This window comes from Protopterus annectens, chromosome 11.part0, assembly GCF_019279795.1.
Source record: "Protopterus annectens isolate FY-2018-M chromosome 11.part0, PAN1.0, whole genome shotgun sequence".
In the NCBI taxonomy this organism is placed as follows: Eukaryota; Metazoa; Chordata; order Ceratodontiformes; family Protopteridae; genus Protopterus; species Protopterus annectens.
Window position 1 is genome coordinate 668,424,582 of NC_056745.1, and position 18,295 is coordinate 668,442,876.

The following is an 18,295-nucleotide window of genomic DNA, read 5'->3' on the forward strand; positions in this document are numbered from 1 at the left end:
ATAAAAATTTCACAATGCACCACTTAAAAAGGCAAGGACAGGAAATCAAAGAATGTGGCTACCCCCACACCTGTAATTACTAGCAAATAACACACTAGCTTCAGTTCAAGTTACTAAAGAGCAGAATAACTGCCACTTGAGTTAAATATTCCTTCAACACAGTTTAAATCAAATTAAATACTGTATTTTTTTTAAAAAGTGCAGATAAAGGTACTTAAATTCTCTTATACGTCCAGTTGAATATAACCAAGTTCTTAGCTGGCCAAAGCTGAGGTTTTTAAGCAATAAAAATTTCACAATGCACCACTTAAAAAGGCAAGGACAGGAAATCAAAGAATGTGGCTACCCCCACACCTGTAATTACTAGCAAATAACACACTAGCTTCAGTTCAAGTTACTAAAGAGCAGAATAACTGCCACTTGAGTTAAATATTCCTTCAACACAGTTTAAATCAAATTAAATACTGTATTTTTTTTAAAAAGTGCAGATAAAGGTACTTAAATTCTCTTATACGTCCAGTTGAATATAACCAAGTTCTTAGCTGGCCAAAGCTGAGGTTTTTAAGCAATAAAAATTTCACAATGCACCACTTAAAAAGGCAAGGACAGGAAATCAAAGAATGTGGCTACCCCCACACCTGTAATTACTAGCAAATAACACACTAGCTTCAGTTCAAGTTACTAAAGAGCAGAATAACTGCCACTTGAGTTAAATATTCCTTCAACACAGTTTAAATCAAATTAAATACTGTATTTTTTTAAAAAGTGCAGATAAAGGTACTTAAATTCTCTTATACGTCCAGTTGAATATAACCAAGTTCTTAGCTGGCCAAAGCTGAGGTTTTTAAGCAATAAAAATTTCACAATGCACCACTTAAAAAGGCAAGGACAGGAAATCAAAGAATGTGGCTACCCCCACACCTGTAATTACTAGCAAATAACACACTAGCTTCAGTTCAAGTTACTAAAGAGCAGAATAACTGCCACTTGAGTTAAATATTCCTTCAACACAGTTTAAATCAAATTAAATACTGTATTTTTTTAAAAAAGTGCAGATAAAGGTACTTAAATTCTCTTATACGTCCAATTGAATATAACCAAGTTCTTAGCTGGCCAAAGCTGAGGTTTTTAAGCAATAAAAATTTCACAATGCACCACTTAAAAAGGCAAGGACAGGAAATCAAAGAATGTGGCTACCCCCACACCTGTAATTACTAGCAAATAACACACTAGCTTCAGTTCAAGTTACTAAAGAGCAGAATAACTGCCACTTGAGTTAAATATTCCTTCAACACAGTTTAAATCAAATTAAATACTGTATTTTTTTTAAAAAGTGCAGATAAAGGTACTTAAATTCTCTTATACGTCCAGTTGAATATAACCAAGTTCTTAGCTGGCCAAAGCTGAGGTTTTTAAGCAATAAAAATTTCACAATGCACCACTTAAAAAGGCAAGGACAGGAAATCAAAGAATGTGGCTACCCCACACCTGTAATTACTAGCAAATAACACACTAGCTTCAGTTCAAGTTACTAAAGAGCAGAATAACTGCCACTTGAGTTAAATATTCCTTCAACACAGTTTAAATCAAATTAAATACTGTATTTTTTTTTAAAAAGTGCAGATAAAGGTACTTAAATTCTCTTATACGTCCAGTTGAATATAACCAAGTTCTTAGCTGGCCAAAGCTGAGGTTTTTAAGCAATAAAAATTTCACAATGCACCACTTAAGGCAAGGACAGGAAATCAAAGAATGTGGCTACCCCCACACCTGTAATTACTAGCAAATAACACACTAGCTTCAGTTCAAGTTACTAAAGAGCAGAATAACTGCCACTTGAGTTAAATATTCCTTCAACACAGTTTAAATCAAATTAAATACTGTATTTTTTTAAAAAGTGCAGATAAAGGTACTTAAATTCTCTTATACGTCCAGTTGAATATAACCAAGTTCTTAACTGGCCAAAGCTGAGGTTTTAAGCAATAAAAATTTCACAATGCACCACTTAAAAAGGCAAGGACAGGAAATCAAAGAATGTGGCTACCCCCACACCTGTAATTACTAGCAAATAACACACTAGCTTCAGTTCAAGTTACTAAAGAGCAGAATAACTGCCACTTGAGTTAAATATTCCTTCAACACAGTTTAAATCAAATTAAATACTGTATTTTTTTAAAAAAGTGCAGATAAAGGTACTTAAATTCTCTTATACGTCCAGTTGAATATAACCAAGTTCTTAGCTGGCCAAAGCTGAGGTTTTTAAGCAATAAAAATTTCACAATGCACCACTTAAAAAGGCAAGGACAGGAAATCAAAGAATGTGGCTACCCCCACACCTGTAATTACTAGCAAATAACACACTAGCTTCAGTTCAAGTTACTAAAGAGCAGAATAACTGCCACTTGAGTTAAATATTCCTTCAACACAGTTTAAATCAAATTAAATACTGTATTTTTTTTAAAAAGTGCAGATAAAGGTACTTAAATTCTCTTATACGTCCAGTTGAATATAACCAAGTTCTTAGCTGGCCAAAGCTGAGGTTTTTAAGCAATAAAAATTTCACAATGCACCACTTAAAAAGGCAAGGACAGGAAATCAAAGAATGTGGCTACCCCCACACCTGTAATTACTAGCAAATAACACACTAGCTTCAGTTCAAGTTACTAAAGAGCAGAATAACTGCCACTTGAGTTAAATATTCCTTCAACACAGTTTAAATCAAATTAAATACTGTATTTTTTTTAAAAAGTGCAGATAAAGGTACTTAAATTCTCTTATACGTCCAGTTGAATATAACCAAGTTCTTAGCTGGCCAAAGCTGAGGTTTTTAAGCAATAAAAATTTCACAATGCACCACTTAAAAAGGCAAGGACAGGAAATCAAAGAATGTGGCTACCCCCACACCTGTAATTACTAGCAAATAACACACTAGCTTCAGTTCAAGTTACTAAAGAGCAGAATAACTGCCACTTGAGTTAAATATTCCTTCAACACAGTTTAAATCAAATTAAATACTGTATTTTTTTAAAAAAGTGCAGATAAAGGTACTTAAATTCTCTTATACGTCCAGTTGAATATAACCAAGTTCTTAGCTGGCCAAAGCTGAGGTTTTTAAGCAATAAAAATTTCACAATGCACCACTTAAAAAGGCAAGGACAGGAAATCAAAGAATGTGGCTACCCCACACCTGTAATTACTAGCAAATAACACACTAGCTTCAGTTCAAGTTACTAAAGAGCAGAATAACTGCCACTTGAGTTAAATATTCCTTCAACACAGTTTAAATCAAATTAAATACTGTATTTTTTTAAAAAAGTGCAGATAAAGGTACTTAAATTCTCTTATACGTCCAGTTGAATATAACCAAGTTCTTAGCTGGCCAAAGCTGAGGTTTTTAAGCAATAAAAATTTCACAATGCACCACTTAAAAAGGCAAGGACAGGAAATCAAAGAATGTGGCTACCCCCACACCTGTAATTACTAGCAAATAACACACTAGCTTCAGTTCAAGTTACTAAAGAGCAGAATAACTGCCACTTGAGTTAAATATTCCTTCAACACAGTTTAAATCAAATTAAATACTGTATTTTTTTTAAAAGTGCAGATAAAGGTACTTAAATTCTCTTATACGTCCAGTTGAATATAACCAAGTTCTTAGCTGGCCAAAGCTGAGGTTTTAAGCAATAAAAATTTCACAATGCACCACTTAAAAAGGCAAGGACAGGAAATCAAAGAATGTGGCTACCCCCACACCTGTAATTACTAGCAAATAACACACTAGCTTCAGTTCAAGTTACTAAAGAGCAGAATAACTGCCACTTGAGTTAAATATTCCTTCAACACAGTTTAAATCAAATTAAATACTGTATTTTTTTTTAAAAAGTGCAGATAAAGGTACTTAAATTCTCTTATACGTCCAGTTGAATATAACCAAGTTCTTAGCTGGCCAAAGCTGAGGTTTTAAGCAATATAAAATTTCACAATGCACCACTTAAAAAGGCAAGGACAGGAAATCAAAGAATGTGGCTACCCCACACCTGTAATTACTAGCAAATAACACACTAGCTTCAGTTCAAGTTACTAAAGAGCAGAATAACTGCCACTTGAGTTAAATATTCCTTCAACACAGTTTAAATCAAATTAAATACTGTATTTTTTTAAAAAGTGCAGATAAAGGTACTTAAATTCTCTTATACGTCCAGTTGAATATAACCAAGTTCTTAGCTGGCCAAAGCTGAGGTTTTTAAGCAATAAAAATTTCACAATGCACCACTTAAAAGGCAAGGACAAGAAATCAAAGAATGTGGCTACCCCCACACCTGTAATTACTAGCAAATAACACACTAGCTTCAGTTCAAGTTACTAAAGAGCAGAATAACTCCCACTTGAGTTAAATATTCCTTCAACACAGTTTATATCAAATTAAATACTGTATTTTTTTAAAAAAGTGCAGATAAAGGTACTTAAATTCTCTTATGCGTCCAATTGAATATAACCAAGTTCTTAGCTGGCCAAAGCTGAGGTTTTTAAGCAATAAAAATTTCACAATGCACCACTTAAAAAAGCAAGGACAGGAAATCAAAGAATGTGGCTACCCCACACCTGTAATTACTAGCAAATAACACACTAGCTTCAGTTCAAGTTTCTAAAGAGCAGAATATCTGCCACTTGAGTTAAATATTCCTTCAACACAGTTTAAATCAAATTAAATACTGTATTTTTTTTTCAAAAAAGTGCAGATAAAGGTACTTAAATTCTCTTATACGTCCAGTTGAATATAACCAAGTTCTTAGCTGGCCAAAGCTGAGGTTTTAAGCAATAAAAATTTCACAATGCACCACTTAAAAAGGCAAGGACAGGAAATCAAAGAATGTGGCTACCCCACACCTGTAATTACAAGCAAATAACACACTAGCTTCAGTTCAAGTTACTAAAGAGCAGAATAACTGCCACTTGAGTTAAATATTCCTTCAACACAGTTTAAATCAAATTAAATACTGTATTTTTTAAAAAAGTGCAGATAAAGGTACTTAAATTCTCTTATACGTCCAGTTGAATATAACCAAGTTCTTAGCTGGCCAAAGCTGAGGTTTTAAGCAATGAAAATTTCACAATGCACTACTTAAAAAGGCAAGGACAGGAAATCAAAGAATGTGGCTACCCCACACCTGTAATTACTAGCAAATAACACACTAGCTTCAGTTCAAGTTACTAAAGAGCAGAATAACTGCCACTTGAGTTAAATATTCCTTCAACACAGTTTAAATCAAATTAAATACTGTATTTTTTTAAAAAAGTGCAGATAAAGGTACTTAAATTCTCTTATACGTCCAGTTGAATATAACCAAGTTCTTAGCTGGCCAAAGCTGAGGTTTTTAAGCAATAAAAATTTCACAATGCACCACTTAAAAAGGCAAGGACAGGAAATCAAAGAATGTGGCTACCCCCACACCTGTAATTACTAGCAAATAACACACTAGCTTCAGTTCAAGTTACTAAAGAGCAGAATAACTGCCACTTGAGTTAAATATTCCTTCAACACAGTTTAAATCAAATTAAATACTGTATTTTTTTTAAAAAGTGCAGATAAAGGTACTTAAATTCTCTTATACGTCCAGTTGAATATAACCAAGTTCTTAGCTGGCCAAAGCTGAGGTTTTAAGCAATAAAAATTTCACAATGCACCACTTAAAAAGGCAAGGACAGGAAATCAAAGAATGTGGCTACCCCCACACCTGTAATTACTAGCAAATAACACACTAGCTTCAGTTCAAGTTACTAAAGAGCAGAATAACTGCCACTTGAGTTAAATATTCCTTCAACACAGTTTAAATCAAATTAAATACTGTATTTTTTTTTAAAAGTGCAGATAAAGGTACTTAAATTCTCTTATACGTCCAGTTGAATATAACCAAATTCTTAGCTGGCCAAAGCTGAGGTTTTTAAGCAATAAAAATTTCACAATGCACCACTTAAAAAGGCAAGGACAGGAAATAAAAAAATGTGGCTACCACACACCTGTAATTACTAGCAAATAACACACTAGCTTCAGTTCAAGTTACTAAAGAGCAGAATAACTGCCACTTGAGTTAAATATTCCTTCAACACAGTTTAAATCAAATTAAATACTGTATTTTTTTTAAAAAGAAAGTGCAGATAAAGGTACTTAAATTCTCTTATACGTCCAGTTGAATATAACCAAGTTCTTAGCTGGCCAAAGCTGAGGTTTTTAAGCAATAAAAATTTCACAATGCACCACTTAAAAAGGCAAGGACAGGAAATCAAAGAATGTGGCTACCCCACACCTGTAATTACTAGCAAATAACACACTAGCTTCAGTTCAAGTTACTAAAGAGCAGAATAACTGCCACTTGAGTTAAATATTCCTTCAACACAGTTTAAATCAAATTAAATACTGTATTTTTTTAAAAAGTGCAGATAAAGGTACTTAAATTCTCTTATACGTCCAGTTGAATATAACCAAGTTCTTAGCTGGCCAAAGCTGAGGTTTTAAGCAATAAAAATTTCACAATGCACCACTTAAAAAGGCAAGGACAGGAAATCAAAGAATGTGGCTACCCCCACACCTGTAATTACTAGCAAATAACACACTAGCTTCAGTTCAAGTTACTAAAGAGCAGAATAACTGCCACTTGAGTTAAATATTCCTTCAACACAGTTTAAATCAAATTAAATACTGTATTTTTTTTAAAAAGTGCAGATAAAGGTACTTAAATTCTCTTATACGTCCAGTTGAATATAACCAAGTTCTTAGCTGGCCAAAGCTGAGGTTTTAAGCAATAAAAATTTCACAATGCACCACTTAAAAAGGCAAGGACAGGAAATCAAAGAATGTGGCTACCCCCACACCTGTAATTACTAGCAAATAACACACTAGCTTCAGTTCAAGTTACTAAAGAGCAGAATAACTGCCACTTGAGTTAAATATTCCTTCAACACAGTTTAAATCAAATTAAATACTGTATTTTTTTTTTAAAAAAGTGCAGATAAAGGTACTTAAATTCTCTTATACGTCCAGTTGAATATAACCAAGTTCTTAGCTGGCCAAAGCTGAGGTTTTAAGCAATAAAAATTTCACAATGCACCACTTAAAAAGGCAAGGACAGGAAATCAAAGAATGTGGCTACCCCACACCTGTAATTACTAGCAAATAACACACTAGCTTCAGTTCAAGTTACTAAAGAGCAGAATAACTGCCACTTGAGTTAAATATTCCTTCAACACAGTTTAAATCAAATTAAATACTGTATTTTTTTTAAAAAGTGCAGATAAAGGTACTTAAATTCTCTTATACGTCCAGTTGAATATAACCAAGTTCTTAGCTGGCCAAAGCTGAGGTTTTTAAGCAATAAAAATTTCACAATGCACCACTTAAAAAGGCAAGGACAGGAAATCAAAGAATGTGGCTACCCCCACACCTGTAATTACTAGCAAATAACACACTAGCTTCAGTTCAAGTTACTAAAGAGCAGAATAACTGCCACTTGAGTTAAATATTCCTTCAACACAGTTTAAATCAAATTAAATACTGTATTTTTTTTAAAAAGTGCAGATAAAGGTACTTAAATTCTCTTATACGTCCAGTTGAATATAACCAAGTTCTTAGCTGGCCAAAGCTGAGGTTTTTAAGCAATAAAAATTTCACAATGCACCACTTAAAAAGGCAAGGACAGGAAATCAAAGAATGTGGCTACCCCCACACCTGTAATTACTAGCAAATAACACACTAGCTTCAGTTCAAGTTACTAAAGAGCAGAATAACTGCCACTTGAGTTAAATATTCCTTCAACACAGTTTAAATCAAATTAAATACTGTATTTTTTTTTAAAAGTGCAGATAAAGGTACTTAAATTCTCTTATACGTCCAGTTGAATATAACCAAGTTCTTAGCTGGCCAAAGCTGAGGTTTTTAAGCAATAAAAATTTCACAATGCACCACTTAAAAAGGCAAGGACAGGAAATCAAAGAATGTGGCTACCCCCACACCTGTAATTACTAGCAAATAACACACTAGCTTCAGTTCAAGTTACTAAAGAGCAGAATAACTGCCACTTGAGTTAAATATTCCTTCAACACAGTTTATATCAAATTAAATACTGTATTTTTTGTAAAAAAAGTGCAGATAAAGGTACTTAAATTCTCTTATACGTCCAGTTGAATATAACCAAGTTCTTAGCTGGCCAAAGCTGAGGGTTTTAAGCAATAAACATTTCACAATGCACCACTTAAAAAGGCAAGGACAGGAAATCAAAGAATGTGGCTACCCCCACACCTGTAATTACTAGCAAATAACACACTAGCTTCAGTTCAAGTTACTAAAGAGCAGAATAACTGCCACTTGAGTTAAATATTCCTTCAACACAATTTAAATCAAATTAAATACTGTATTTTTTTTAAAAAGTGCAGATAAAGGTACTTAAATTCTCTTATACGTCCAGTTGAATATAACCAAGTTCTTAGCTGGCCAAAGCTGAGGTTTTTAAGCAACAAAAATTTCACAATGCACCACTTAAAAAGGCAAGGACAGGAAATCAAAGAATGTGGCTACCCCCACACCTGTAATTACTAGCAAATAACACACTAGCTTCAGTTCAAGTTACTAAAGAGCAGAATAACTGCCACTTGAGTTAAATATTCCTTCAACACAGTTTAAATCAAATTAAATACTGTATTTTTTTAAAAGTGCAGATAAAGGTACTTAAATTCTCTTATACGTCCAGTTGAATATAACCAAGTTCTTAGCTGGCCAAAGCTGAGGTTTTTAAGCAATAAAAATTTCACAATGCACCACTTAAAAGGCAAGGACAGGAAATCAAAGAATGTGGCTACCCCCACACCTGTAATTACTAGCAAATAACACACTAGCTTCAGTTCAAGTTACTAAAGAGCAGAATAACTGCCACTTGAGTTAAATATTCCTTCAACACAGTTTAAATCAAATTAAATACTGTATTTTTTTTAAAAAGTGCAGATAAAGGTACTTAAATTCTCTTATACGTCCAGTTGAATATAACCAAGTTCTTAGCTGGCCAAAGCTGAGGCTTTTAAGCAATAAAATTTCACAATGCACCACTTAAAAAGGCAAGGACAGGAAATCAAAGAATGTGGCTACCCCCACACCTGTAATTACTAGCAAATAACACACTAGCTTCAGTTCAAGTTACTAAAGAGCAGAATAACTGCCACTTGAGTTAAATATTCCTTCAACACAGTTTAAATCAAATTAAATACTGTATTTTTTTTTAAAAAGTGCAGATAAAGGTACTTAAATTCTCTTATACGTCCAGTTGAATATAACCAAGTTCTTAGCTGGCCAAAGCTGAGGTTTTAAGCAATAAAAATTTCACAATGCACCACTTAAAAAGGCAAGGACAGGAAATCAAAGAATGTGGCTACCCCCACACCTGTAATTACTAGCAAATAACACACTAGCTTCAGTTCAAGTTACTAAAGAGCAGAATAACTGCCACTTGAGTTAAATATTCCTTCAACACAGTTTAAATCAAATTAAATACTGTATTTTTTTAAAAAAGTGCAGATAAAGGTACTTAAATTCTCTTATACGTCCAGTTGAATATAACCAAGTTCTTAGCTGGCCAAAGCTGAGGTTTTTAAGCAATAAAAATTTCACAATGCACCACTTAAAAAGGCAAGGACAGGAAATCAAAGAATGTGGCTACCCCCACACCTGTAATTACTAGCAAATAACACACTAGCTTCAGTTCAAGTTACTAAAGAGCAGAATAACTGCCACTTGAGTTAAATATTCCTTCAACACAGTTTAAATCAAATTAAATACTGTATTTTTTTTAAAAAGTGCAGATAAAGGTACTTAAATTCTCTTATACGTCCAGTTGAATATAACCAAGTTCTTAGCTGGCCAAAGCTGAGGTTTTTAAGCAATAAAAATTTCACAATGCACCACTTAAAAGGCAAGGACAGGAAATCAAAGAATGTGGCTACCCCCACACCTGTAATTACTAGCAAATAACACACTAGCTTCAGTTCAAGTTACTAAAGAGCAGAATAACTGCCACTTGAGTTAAATATTCCTTCAACACAGTTTAAATCAAATTAAATACTGTATTTTTTTAAAACAGTGCAGATAAAGGTACTTAAATTCTCTTATACGTCCAGTTGAATATAACCAAGTTCTTAGCTGGCCAAAGCTGAGGTTTTAAGCAATAAAAATTTCACAATGCACCACTTAAAAAGGCAAGGACAGGAAATCAAAGAATGTGGCTACCCCCACACCTGTAATTACTAGCAAATAACACACTAGCTTCAGTTCAAGTTACTAAAGAGCAGAATAACTGCCACTTGAGTTAAATATTCCTTCAACACAGTTTAAATCAAATTAAATACTGTATTTTTTTAAAAAAGTGCAGATAAAGGTACTTAAATTCTCTTATACGTCCAGTTGAATATAACCAAGTTCTTAGCTGGCCAAAGCTGAGGTTTTTAAGCAATAAAAATTTCACAATGCACCACTTAAAAAGGCAAAGACAGGAAATCAAAGAATGTGGCTACCCCCACACCTGTAATTACTAGCAAATAACACACTAGCTTCAGTTCAAGTTACTAAAGAGCAGAATAACTGCCACTTGAGTTAAATATTCCTTCAACACAGTTTATATCAAATTAAATACTGTATTTTTTGTAAAAAAAGTGCAGATAAAGGTACTTAAATTCTCTTATACGTCCAGTTGAATATAACCAAGTTCTTAGCTGGCCAAAGCTGAGGGTTTTAAGCAATAAACATTTCACAATGCACCACTTAAAAAGGCAAGGACAGGAAATCAAAGAATGTGGCTACCCCCACACCTGTAATTACTAGCAAATAACACACTAGCTTCAGTTCAAGTTACTAAAGAGCAGAATAACTGCCACTTGAGTTAAATATTCCTTCAACACAATTTAAATCAAATTAAATACTGTATTTTTTTTAAAAAGTGCAGATAAAGGTACTTAAATTCTCTTATACGTCCAGTTGAATATAACCAAGTTCTTAGCTGGCCAAAGCTGAGGGTTTTAAGCAATAAACATTTCACAATGCACCACTTAAAAAGGCAAGGACAGGAAATCAAAGAATGTGGCTACCCCACACCTGTAATTACTAGCAAATAACACACTAGCTTCAGTTCAAGTTACTAAAGAGCAGAATAACTGCCACTTGAGTTAAATATTCCTTCAACACAATTTAAATCAAATTAAATACTGTATTTTTTTTAAAAAAAGTGCAGATAAAGGTACTTAAATTCTCTTATACGTCCAGTTGAATATAACCAAGTTCTTAGCTGGCCAAAGCTGAGGTTAAGTACAAAGTAGTAAAGTCAGATATTGTCTAGGTGCATCATGTGGAGAGACAAAGCTTGGCTTAATTGTTTGGGGATGGCTATGCTGTTTTATAAAATGTGTGTCGCTGTCTATAGGCTTGTTGGCTGTTGGTGAAGCACCCACCAAGAGGAGAAAACGCTGAGAGAAGAAAGGAGCCACTTTTGAGATTTTAAGTGTTTTTCTGCATAGCCTCCTATTTTTAGCATTTTCTGGCGTGTTAAACTTGATTCCTGCATTAGTAACTGTATTTAGAGCACAACCTAGAGCTGTTTACTGAATTTCCTGTTTGCACTTATTTTTAAAATCGTTTTTTTTCTCAAAACTTGCATTTTATCTGTCTTTGGCCTAGCACTCTTGTGTGGGGTCATTTACTGCACTGTTATAACTTGTTGATACTTGTGAACCTCTGCTATCTCTGAAAAAACAAAAAAAATTTGCTTTTTCCCCACTTTTCTGAGATTTAAAAAGTTCAGTTACAGGCTTGCTGTTCTTGAACTGTTTGTAAGTTTCTGTGAGGTCATTTTTTGCTTGGGCTAAAGGGAAGTCTATCTGTTGATCAGTGGCAGTGAAAAACATTGAGCAGCCTGCCTGCCCCTGAGGGAGTGGTTACTGACTTGAAACTGTAGTTTTATTGGCCATTTTGGGTCAATTCCAAAACTCCTTCATCTTCCTCTCTTAAAACCTGGTTGCCTCGTGGTTTTGGCATCTTTTCAGGCTTGTTGGCTGTTGGTGAAGCACCCACCAAGAGGAGAAAACGCTGAGAGAAGAAAGGAGCCACTTTTGAGATTTTACGTATTTTTCCTCTGTTTATTTGCTAAGTTTTTCTGCATAGCCGCCTATTTTGAGCATTTTCTGGCTTGTTAAACTTGATTTCTGCATTAGTAATTGTATTTAGAGCACAACCTAGAGCTGTTTACTGAATTTCCTGTTTGCAGTTATTTTTAAAATCATTTTTTTCTCAAAACTTGCATTTTATCTGTCTTTGGCCTAGCACTCTTGTGTGGGGTCATTTACTGCACTGTTATAACTTGTTGATACTTGTGAACCTCTGCTATCTCTGTTTAAACAAAAAAAAACAAAAAAAAAATCTTGCTTTCCCCCCACATTTCTGAGATTTAAAAAAGTTCAGTTACAGGCTTGCTGTTCTTGAACTGTTTGTAAGTTTCTGTGAGGCCATTTTTTGCTTGGGCTAAAGGGAAGTCTCTCTGTTGATCAGTGGCAGTGAAAAACATTGAGCAGCCTGCTTGCCCCTGTGGGAGTGGTTACTGACTTGAAACTGTAGTTTTATTGGCCATTTTGGGTCAATTCTAAAACTCCTTTATCTTCCTCTCTTAAAACCTGGTTGCCTCATGGTTTTGGCATCTTTTCAGGCTTGTTGGCTGTTGGTGAAGCACCCACCAAGAGGAGAAAACGCTGAGAGAAGAAAGGAGCCACCTTTGAGATTTTAAGTATTTTTCCTCTGTTTATTTGCTAAGTATTTCTGCATAGCCGCCTATTTTGAGCATTTTCTGGCTTGTTAAACTTGATTTCTGCATTAGTAACTGTATTTAGAGCACAACCTAGAGCTGTTTACTGAATTTCCTGTTTGCACTTATTTTTAAAATCGTTTTTTTCTCAAAACTTGCATTTTATCTGTCTTTGGCCTAGCACTCTTGTGAGGGGTCATTTACTGCAGTGTTATAACTTGTTGATACTTGTGAACCTCTGCTATCTCTGAAAAACAAAAAACAAAAAAATCTTGCTTTTTTCCCACTTTTCTGAGATATAAAAAAGTTCAGTTACAGGCTTGCTGTTCTTGAACTGTTTGTAAGTTTCTGTGAGGCCATTTTTTGCTTGGGCTAAAGGGAAGTCTCTCTGTTGATCAGTGGCAGTGAAAAACATTGAGCAGCCTGCCTGCCCCTGTGGGAGTGGTTACTGACTTGAAACTGTAGTTTTATTGGCCATTTTGGGTCAATTCCAAAACTCCTTCATCTTCCTCTCTTAAAACCCTCTTTTGCGCGGTTATGCGCATTTATGTGCATAACGCAACAGCGGGCAGCGCAGCCTAATTGGGTTTAAACTATTCCTGGCTCCACAAAGTCTGCTCTTCACTTTTTCCCTTAGAACTGCTCTATCTCTCAATTTAAACACCATATTCTCATTCTAAGGCCCTTCACTGGTCCAATTAAGTAATCCTACAAGTTAGCACTATTAAACCATAAGCACTACTTACTCTTATACTCTCTACGATTACCCTGTCCTCTATTGGTCCATCTTAAATTCAGTTTCCCTATTACTCTAGCATGTCCAAAGGTCAGTCAATGGTTTCCTCTCCAGTCCAGCTGGTGAATCTGGGAATTTTGAGGCAATGTTACAACTGTCTCATGTACACGGACAACCCTCTCCTCCTCCAAACAGGTTCAAATATATGTGAGAGATGCAACTATTTAGCCAAACTGGAGGCTGAGCTCTCTCATCTCAAAACTGGTGTAACCAGTCAGGAGGAGAAGGTAACCTCACACAACACAATTCCAGTATCACATAGTCCCACCACATCAGCGAACCAAACACATAAATACACAAAAACATACTCGAGGCTCTAAATAAAAATCTACCTAAGCAACAGAGACCTCCAAAGCAGACACCCAAGCAAACGCTACCTCAAAACAAAACACACACAACACATAACCCACAAAGTCAGTGTGCTAAGCAGCCACAGCCCTTAAGGCTGAATAACACACCTGATACTCTTGTTATAGGTGACTCTATTGTCAGACACACTGACGTCCCGCTCACCAGGCTGAATAAAGAGAAGGTCATGGTGAGCTGCCTGTCCGGTGCTAGGATCCGCCACATAACGCAAGCACTCAGGTCACTCCAAAGCAAATACAAATATGACTCAGTCATTGTACATGCTGGTGTGAATGACCTGAGACGACCTCCCTGGACTACATGAAAAGAGACATAGAGGAGCTCTCTGATCATGTAGCCCAGGCTGGTATGACCCTGACCTTGAGCAGCATCTTACCCTCACCTAGAATGATGCCACAGTACAAAGACAAAATGATCGATTTTAACAATTGGCTAAAATTTTGGTGTCATTCAAAGGGGATCCAGTGTCTGTCAGCCTGGGATGACATGCTCGACAAGCCACATTGCTTCGCTAGGGATGGCTTGCACCTGTCACCACTGGGCTTTTGGATATTGGCAAAGGCTCTTGCCACCCCATAGTGCCTTTTTTAGGCAAGGCTCAAAAGTTAAACCCACCCCCATAGACAGCACAAGGAACAAGAAACTAAGGGTAATGCTGCTAAACGCCAGAAGTCTTAACCTCAAGATGCACGCACTCGAAGCTCTCCTCAGTATGGAGAACATCGATATCTGTGCAGTGACAGAAACCTGGTTCAAGGCTCCAGAGAGCACCCCAGCACTACCAGGCTATACCTCATATCATGCTTTTCGGCCCCAAAACCCGGACCGAACCACAAAAGGAGGGGGACTTTCCATATTTATCAAGGGTATCCACACCTCCAGGTTAGTGGCATTGCACAAAGTATCGGAGACCATCCATATGCAACTAACAGTGGGCAAGACTGCTTTTCAGTTTATAGCATCCTACAGACCACCCTCTCAAAGTCAGGAATCCCACTCGGCTTTCCTGAAAACATTGGAGAACATGAAGATCTCTCCGAACACCATTATATTGTGCGACTTCAGCTACCCAAACATTGACTGGGAGCACTACACAAGCCCCAGCACCTTAGCCCAAAGGTTCCTGGAAATTATAAATTCAAATGCTATGGAACAACTAGTCACCACTCCCACAAGAGGGGACAACATACTAGACCTGATCATTACCAACATGGGGACTCTATGCTCCACACCAGAAGTATATCCCTCATTGGTAAGATCAGACCATAAATTAATTTCACTGAATGTCCACATCCCGACCCCACCCCCAGCCCAGAAAACCACAGTGAAAAACTTCTCAAAAGCGAACTTCTCATTTCTCAAAACCGAATTGGAATCCTTCAAGGCCCCAGGGCCAGTGGAAACTACGGCCCAAACTGCAGAATCCTATATAAATGCATTCTACGGACATCTCCAGGAATGCATGGATCATGCTATCCCAAACAAAACCAAGACCCAATCATCCAAAGGCAGGCGTCCAGTCTGGTGGACCCCTGCCATAAATAAACTGTACAACAGAAGGAGGAAGCTACTACATGATAGAGCAAAATCCCTAATAGGGAAGGCATCTCTGATCAGTACTAGCAAAAAATTACGATCCCTCATAAAATCCTCCAAGGCCAGCTTTGAGAGAAAAATTGCACAGGACACCAAAGACAATCATAAGGCTTTTTTCAGTTATGTTAGAAACCTGGGATGCAACTCCCAGACTTGTTCTGAGTTGATTCTAAACGACAAAAAATACACTGAACCCACAGACATCGCCAATATCCTGGCAGACAGGTTCAGTGCAAACTTCACCCCCCCCAAAAGAGCAAGTATCTATCCCGGCAGAGGGCTGCCTCCCAAACATCTCAGATGCTCAGGTGAAGGCTGCCCTCTCCAAAGCAAAACACTGCTTCCATGGGACCAGATGGCATCCCAGGTTGCGTCCTACATGAACTCCAAGAGGAACTAATCCCTCAAATAAAACTGCTATACAGTCTCAGCCTCACTACAGGATATGTGCCCACAGAATGGCGTACAGCAACAGTGGTCCCACTCCACAAAGGCGGAGCCTCTACGGACCCTGGAAACTATCGCCCCATAAGCCTGACTAGCTTAGTCTGCAAGGCTATGGAGAGGATCATCATGGAGCTCATAAACAAAGACATTGGGGACCTACAGACACTAGATCCTACCCAGTTCGGCTTTGTCAAGGGCAGATCCTGCCTTTTGAACCTGGTTGTCTTCTTTGAAACAGTCACCAAAGCCATAGATGAAGGGAAGGTAGTCAACACAGCCTATCTGGACCTTGCAAAGGCATTTGACACAATACCCCACTCGGGCATCATAGATAAGCTATCCAGCTTAAATATAAACCCTATGTCACAAGATGGGTCGCAAACTGGCTCAAAGACAGAACCCATAGAGTGAGAGTTGCTGGAGCCATGTCAGACTCGAAACCGGTCACAAGTGGCATCCCACAGGGTTCTGTCCTGGGACCACTCTTGTTCGGTATATACTTTTCCGAGGTACAGGCAAACGTGGGAGGACTATGGCTCACCAAGTTCGCAGATGACTGCAAACTGGGCGCCATAATCAACTCTCCAGCTGACACAAACATCCTTCAAAAAGGTCTCACAGAGACAGATAACTGGTGCCAGCGCCATGGTTTAAAGCTAAATGCCAAAAAATGTATAGTCATACCCTTTGGCAAAAAGACTGTGCCCACAAATTACCACATAGACGGAAACCCATTAAGCACAGAGAAAGTTATTAGGGACCTGGGGACCCAAGTTGATAGCAATCTCTCCTTTGAAAACCACATTGCCAAAGTGGTTAGAAAGACCTTCTACATAGCCCACCTCATCACGAAGAGTTTCACATCTAGATCAAGAGAGGTAATCGTGCCCCTTTATTCATCCCTCATCAGGCCCATCATAGAATACAATGCCCCTTTTGGGATGTACCTTACCCGACACCTGCAGCAATTAGAAAGACCCCAAAAGTATCTCACCAAGAGGATCAAGAGTCTCAGATGCCATATGCTGCTTGGTTAAAAAAACTCCAGCTCTACTCAGTTGCATACCACCTACTTCGAGGCGATCTATGCCTGACATACAAAGCTATGTCAAATCCAGAATTAATGGACATGCTCCACCTCAGTAAATCTAAATCCCTTAGAGCCACACGCTCGAGGGACTTGAACCTCAGCACAGAAATAAATAGAACTTGCTGGAGGGACAGGTTCATAACCCAGAGGCTCCCTTCGCTCTGGAATAGAATTCCAATTCATGTGAGGCAGAGCACCTCACTGAATCTCTTCAAGAAGAATCTCGATAAGTGGATGGGGGATCGTAGGTTTGTCCCAGGGATTACTCTCGTGTCACTATTAGACAGAGGCACAGTAAACTAAACCTTAAAAAGGGCACAGTATACTCAAATCAAGGGGTGGCGTAAGCCATACAGAATCGGGCTAGGCTTATAATTGTCCCAGGGCAGATAGCCTAGTATGAACCTATGAACCTATAGAATTCTGCTCAGTTGTGGAACTTATAGTCATAAGGAAAGGTTGGAGAAGAGGTTAGTGCAGCCTTTTTTTTTTTATAATTGCTACTTTTTAAGAATTTTACTTTTTGTGTGGCTTACTAGTTACCTATTTTTTATACATTTATACTGTTTTCCTTTTGTGGATAGTGACAATATGTTCAGAATTAGTTTTATTGAGGGGTTGTGAAACCAGAGTTGGCATTTCAGCTCCTGTGATGTATGTGACTGATTATGGCCATGCTTTATTGCTCAGATACTGGGTAGGTTTCCCTGCTGGCTCAATTGAAACAACAGTGCGCTGCACACAACAACATGGCTCCAATGAAACATTCTGGTACATGCTTACAAGTCTACTGAATGATGCTACAGGTTAGTGCATGCTTTTATGTATGCCATTATTTAAATTCTCTTTCATTGTTTATGTCAAATATTGAATTTGGAGTATATGTTGTAGGAAGAAGTAAGTATGAATGATGCATTCATTTTATAGTTGTGCCATGTTTTGTACATAACTAGCACCACACTGGACTCTTTACAAGTCCAAAATCTGGCATAACTTTTAAGTATTACCCTAATTCACATTAGTAGGAGAATAACCTGACTGGCAACTAACCGTGACTTTCTCCTTATCCAGCCTGGTGAGAGGCACATCTGTGTGTCTCACAGTGGAGTCTCCTATGACTAATATGTTGGGTTTGGTATCATTCTTGGTGAGGGCAGGATGCTACTCAGGGTC